Source organism: Lactuca sativa, chromosome 1, assembly GCF_002870075.4.
Source record: "Lactuca sativa cultivar Salinas chromosome 1, Lsat_Salinas_v11, whole genome shotgun sequence".
Classification (NCBI taxonomy): domain Eukaryota; kingdom Viridiplantae; phylum Streptophyta; class Magnoliopsida; order Asterales; family Asteraceae; genus Lactuca; species Lactuca sativa.
Genome location: NC_056623.2, coordinates 22,994,339 through 23,001,258, shown reverse-complemented (window position 1 = coordinate 23,001,258; position 6,920 = coordinate 22,994,339). Strand labels below are relative to the sequence as shown.

General features: G+C 31.3%; 1 non-coding gene across 1 annotated transcript; it reads left to right on the top strand.

Annotated features, from left to right (window-relative positions):
* Positions 1-2,165: 2,165 nt before the first annotated feature.
* Positions 2,166-2,237, top strand: TRNAD-GUC (transfer RNA aspartic acid (anticodon GUC)). Its single transcript has one exon. It is a non-coding gene; the product is annotated as a tRNA-Asp (tRNA).
* Positions 2,238-6,920: the final 4,683 nt, after the last annotated feature.

Below are 6,920 nucleotides of genomic sequence, written 5' to 3'. Positions count from 1 at the left end.
GCCTCCATTGTTGTTGTTTACTCAAGGTTTTGATTTATCAAACCAATCAAACACTCTCCAAATATATCATCGGGGTATCATTTGTCTTTGCAGTTTATCAAGGTACCAAGTGAGAATATAGTATGTGCCTACATGATTCTTGGTCATCCTGATGCGGTTTTTAGTAGGCAATGAGACCGCAAGACTGCTTTTGCCAAATCTACCAAGAAGTTTTTTCAAAAATTTGAATTGTTGATTAAGATAATATTAAGGTAGAATTTTATATATATCCTTGCTAAACATCTAAACAACGTATATGCCTGACCTAAGCTTTAAATATCGTATTTATCCTTCTCAATGTTTTTTAATATCATATATACCCAAATGTATTTTTTTGATAATTTTTATTGATTTATAATTCTTTTTTATAATCTTAAATAATTATAATTAAAAAGACATTTTGAATGGACAATATTGCCCTTGGTGCTTACTACCTCAGATCACGTTGCCCAGTCCATCACAATCGACCATGCTCCTTTGATACTTCTGAATTCCGATCGCTGCTTCTCCCCTCGGTGTCGCACACACTCGCACGTGGCTTCTTCCCAATCGCAACCTCTTAAAACTTACATGCAGCCTCATATTCCCCCTTCTGATCTGGTTGACGCCTTCTACACACATCCGACGCACACACTCTTCATTCTGGTGCAAATGTTCTTCGTTCATAGCATTGATTGAGGGGTAAATCGATTTTGCTTGTTTGAAATTGTTCATCTGAAAGTGATATTTGGGGTTAATCGATTCTGATTTTTGGGGTAAATTGTTTGGATTTTTTGGGGTAAATCGATTTGGAATTTTAGTTCTCATCTTCAAAATGTTTTGGTTTTGGTACTGGCTATTCTTGAGAGTAGATGTATAATTCGGGTTTGCTTGTGAAAGTTCAATTCTAATGTTTGTTTCTGTTGGATCAATATGAATTAATGCAAGAAACTTACTGCCTAGATTACCCTTCAACAGTTTCAATTCATTGCTGTTATGTTTTACTTTTGATGTTATGGAGCTTTGGTTGGTTTTGTTACTAAAAATTCAAGCTTATATTGGTGATGTAATTGAATGTACAATGCTTTGACGTCAACAACACATTAACATGAACAAATCAAAGAATATCACACGAAATTGAAGAAAGGGAAATTAGGAATAGTCACATTTTATTTACCTGATGTGTGAGCGTGTGCGACACAGGGGTAGAAGCAGCGATTGGAAGTATCAACAGGTTGATCGTAACAAGGTGTGATCGACTGGGCAACATGATCTGAAGTAGTAAGCACCAAGGGCAATATTGTCCATTCAAAATGTATTTTTAATTATAATGATTTAAGATTATAAGAAAGAATTTTAAATCAATAAAAATTATCTAAAAAATACAATTGGCTATGTATCATATTAAAAAAACATTAAGAAGGGTAAATACGATATTTAAAATTTAGGTCGGACATATACGATATTTAGATGTTAAGCAAAGGCATATATGAAATTCTCCATAATATTAAATGGAATTCAAGAATGAAACACTAATGCGCATTCGGTTCATAGTGACCTAGCCTAAGTGGCTTTAAAAGAAATGTCATTGATTTATCAATTCATTTTTTAGCTTACATGGAAATTACAAGTCATTTTAAATAGAAGATTGTATTGGATTAAGTTGGTGATGAAGATAGTTTTACATTCATTCTATATATTTATGCTAGTAACATGCATAAGTAAGTTTTATAAAATATTAATAAAATTACAAAAAACTTGTTAAGTATTTAGGTATATTGATGCTCTAATATGAGCATTCAGTATTTCAGTGTCTAAACTTATCTACCTCAACCAGATTTGAGATCGTTCCGAAAAGGTACACTGGAATTAATAAACAATTTTGGTATAATTGTAATTTGGAGTAACGTTTAAGAAAATATATAAAAACCACATATCTTTTAACCAACCATGATATTTATGTGTATAATTAAATAAATCAAAGCTCGCTTACATCCCTACTCATAATACTCAATTTATTACTTCAGAATGCATAACGTTTGACTTAATATTATAAGGAAAATAAAATACTGATCAATTGTATAAAATGTTTGTTAATATGTTAGGTAATAAATAATTATCGATAACTATAGACGATTAGCAAATAGGTCGTTGTAGTATAGTGGTAAGTATTCCCGCCTGTCACGCGGGTGACCCGGGTTCGATCCCCGGCAACGGCGTTTAACTCTTTTTTCGGCCTGAAACAAATTATCAAAGCGCCCTTGCATATATCACCTTTTTTATATACCCTTTTCCAGTTCATCTACCATTTATATAAACTCAGGAACTGGAGTTTAACAACTGTAACAAACTTTTATTTATAAAAAGTCAGAACAGATATTTTATACAATAAATTGATGATTGATATTATAACTTCTTTTTATTACTCTTTTCTAGATCCACACCCTAAATATGTTTTGATACAACTTTTTCAGAAAGCAAACTTTTCAACTTTCTCTTTTAGATTCGCTTTAATAACTCTCTTCTACATATGCCATCGATCTCAAACACTCTACCGATTTCCCTTGAACAGCTTATCTTCTATGTGTTCTTATGCATCATACAACAACAATTACACGTAAATTCGTTGTCAACACTTTCACTAATTTTATCCTAAAATTCATGCATTTTGTTTTTTTAACAAAATTTCTTTGACTTTCTTTCTGCAGAAGTCGTTTTAATTTTACTTGTTTAGCTGGTAAGTGATGCTTTTGTGAATCAGTCTTTGCTCTTGAAAAAATTGTAACTCATTTCTGTGCCCTACTTATTATGATAGTACGCTTGTTGTATTACATGTATACTCTAGAAACTTTGGTTTTACTGATTGACTAATATTCATGTTCTTTTCTGTGGCCAAACTCTTGATTCTTGGTGTATTTACATATCAAAAACGTTAGATTCTAAATTTTAATGTATTTTATTTAGTTATTTTGTGTTTATTACAGGGGAAATGATTAGATTGTTCAAGGTAAAGGAGAAATTTGGGTATGAGAAAATTATATAAATGGTCCATGTTGTAAAAAATATATATAATGGTCCTTAAGTATGACAAAATTATAGAAATAGTCCATGTCTAATAGTGAAATTACAAAAATTGTTCTTGTGTAAAATAAAACTACAGGAATGGCCCATGTATAAAACAAAGTTATTAGAATTTGTCCCTGTGTAATAGCAAAATTACATAAATGGTCTTTGGTGTAAAACAACCTAACAATAATGTTGTCGCTATAAGCCTGGAGAGAGTAGTAACACAAAAAATGTAGGGAATGGAAGTGTAACAATTTAATAGGTTTAATTTTGGAGAAAAAAAATTAAAATATATAAAAAAATACAAATCAACCAATCACAACAACTTTTCATATTTTCTCACTCCTCTCTCGCATCCATAACAATTCCGTCTTAGCACTCTCTTTATTGCAAGGTAGTGAGTAGTGTAGCATCCTTAGGACCTTAACACATCCTTTAACATCTCTCACTTCCTATAGCCTAATAGAAAAATTACATAAATATATATGACAGCATTACATAAATGGTATGAAAAAATAAGATTAAAAATCATCTCCGATACATACATGTCATGATCCTGCTAGTTTAGACAAATATTTAAACGAAAGGTTTTCTTTTGTCTCTAAACTTTGAAAAACTACATTTCGGTCCTTACAAAAGTAAGATAATTATTTTAAGAGAAATTTTATATATATCCTTATTAAATATCAAAATATCGTATTTGTTCCAATCAAATTTATAAATTTCATACTTACATTGATTAAGCTTTCAAAATATCAAATTTTCCTTTAAAAAACATTTTTAAATATATTTTTTATATTTTTTTATATTTAAAATCATTATAAGTAGAGAAAAAAAACCTTATTGTCCCTCTCCTAAATTGTTGGAATCATTTTAAGTCCAAATGTTACAAAGACAGACGATTTTAATATTAAGCTCTCTCCATAAACACTAGCCATCTTTGCTAATACCTATCAAAACGATTACCCTATTTTCATATCGGACTCGTCAATAAACAAACAACAGGAAGTTGACCGCAAACAGTAGTAGTAATTTGGAGTTTTCACGAGTCAAATTCACCAGCTTTAAGAGGTTTTCACTTCCATTTCAAGGTAAGATTTAACAGTAAGGTTATGTTTGGCGTGCCACAGCTAGCTGATAAGCTAGTTTATTTTTTGAGTTTTTTTATGTTTTCGTATTTGGTAAGCCAAAAAGTAGCTTATAAGCTAGTTTTTTGAAAAGTTACTTAGACTAGCTTCTTAGGAGCTTTTTTAAATTTTCCAAATACACCCCTTAATTAATTATACAAACACATATTCTTACATGTCCTTTTATGTAATTTTATATATTTCAACTAGTTTTACCCAACGTTATTTTTTATTTCAGCTATCAGCTAGATTTTTATTTAACAACTAGCTTTTCAGCTAACAACCAACTTTTCAGCTAGTACGCCAAACATAGCCTAAAACATTTAGTTTATGTGTGGTTATACATTATGTATGTGTTTTAGTATCTTAGGTTAAGTTTCTTAGGGTGGAGTGAGCGACAAGAAATCACCGTCATTCCAAACTAGATGACAACAATTACCCTATTTGCACTTACTAAATCTTGTAAGATAGAAAATCTTACCATGATTCTCTTTTAGGGTCTGCAATTGTTTGCTTTAACATTACACCTCCTAGAACTGTAAAATAATAACCAATAAGTTGAGATATTTACATTCATTTCAATTAAACAAATTATAACTTTCATTATTAGGAAGAAACAATGTAGCATGAGGAATTTTAATGTTTACCGCAAGTTCGAATGGATAATAGATCTGGATAATTACCACAAGTTCCAAACCTAAAAGACTTATAATTTGATCTTTGGGCCTTAAGAAGGCATCTAATCACATCCATTATTGCCTTAGGGATAAGTAAAACATGTTTAAGAATAATTAATTAAGTGTAGTAACCTAATTTGCATATCACTTAGTGATTAGTATTAAGTATATTTCTTATTATGGTTATGTAGGTGTCCTATATTCCTTCTATATCTTAGATGGGTTCATGGAAGAATAGACTATGCAATTGTGGAGAGTTTCCACCCACGGATAAACATTCATATGCATACTTTGTGTTTGGCATATTTTTTACTTGTCTTTTACTCTTAAGTGCAATGCGAGTAATTATATATATACTTAATTCCCGAGAGCCTTAAGTACAGTATAGTTTGCCCATTTGAAAATTTTCCACTAAAGTTTTCCATTTTTACCTACTCTCTTTAACATTTTGGCCACCTAACATTTCTATTTTTAGACTTTTGACACTATGTTTGTTTCTTTGCATTTGTGACTCGCTGCCGCTCCTTTCCTCCAATAAAATTCTCCACCGTCATTGATTGGCGTGATAAAATTTTCCACCGCCATTGACTACCGTCTTTTTATTCCCAATTTGATACATACTTTCTTCTCTCTCGCCGAAAGTCGGTTCCATAGGAAAGCAACTATACCCCCGCTTCCTTTCCTATGTGTGGGTATATGTGTCTAGAATTTCTGTTGTTTGGCCTCCAACTGTTCCACCGATTGAAATAAGTGGCAAACCACTCTGTTCCTGCGTTCCAACTCTCAACATCTCCCGAACCTCCTAAATCGACAACTTCATTCGTCTTTCTTCATTCAAGATCAATGATCTTATTTTGTTGATTTTATTTTTTGTACAGGTAAGCACTGCGATTACAGGAAGATGTTCGATTAGGAGTAACAATAGATTCACATGGGTGAAAGTTGCAGATACAATTGACAAAAAGTTTTTGACATCTTTTCGCACTGAGATGACAAGAAAAGGTTACGGTTTGGCCCAACTTTGTTTGCAGTTTAGTTTCGTGTTTCTTTTTACTTCCAATTTACACACACCAACTGTTTGATATAATGTAAGTGTGAAGGTTAGTTAGACTTCTTTATGAAATGATATAAGGTACAACTTAGCCTTCCTTACAACTTACAAACGTCATACTTATATGAAGATTTTCTTTGTTAATGTGACTGAAACTTGATGATTTATTAGTAAGCAAATATACTGTTAATATTGTTAATATTCTTGGTATTTTAGTTTTACTAACCCCATTGCTTCAGAGATTCAGATGCAGATTAAATTCATGGATAACCTTTTACAAAATGGATTTGAGATTGATGTTGTTGATAAGGTATTGTTTTTATATATAATGGTTCCAAATCAGCAATTTACTGGAATTTAAAATAACTTATCTAAAAATGATATGGGTCAAACTCAATTACGAAAAGTGGTTGACATTTGTCCAAAAGAGTTCTCTAATGCTTACAACCTCATATATCACTTTTAAAAAAAAAAGAGTATGTGTTTTTGCAACTCCTCATGTCTGGTGAGACCCACCCTTCTCATTCAAACTCCATTTTCCATGTCATTATTCCTTTCTTTTATTTTTTCTCAAAATTACTAAAATGCCCTTGTCATAGGATGGTGCTATTCCACTTCATTATGCTATTTAAGTGAGTCTCATGCAAACGGTTAAGTTGCTCATCAAATGCAAAGTTGATGTCAATGTTGCTGATAATGTAATATTAATATTGATTCTTTTATTAATTTATTTATTTTACTTAAGTTTTAATTCAATCTTATTGTTTTATAGGAAGGGTATAGACCCCATTGCATCCGGGAAAAACAGGACTCTTTGATTTCAACAGCCCACTCTTTCTGTTAGATACAATAACACCGATTCAATGTAATGTAACCCTCATAGACACTGTTTGACATTTTTAACTGCCAACAATTAACTATAAGTGCTAATAAATACTATTAAATATTTGCTTTTTTCTTTAAAGAAGGAAGGAGTTGGGC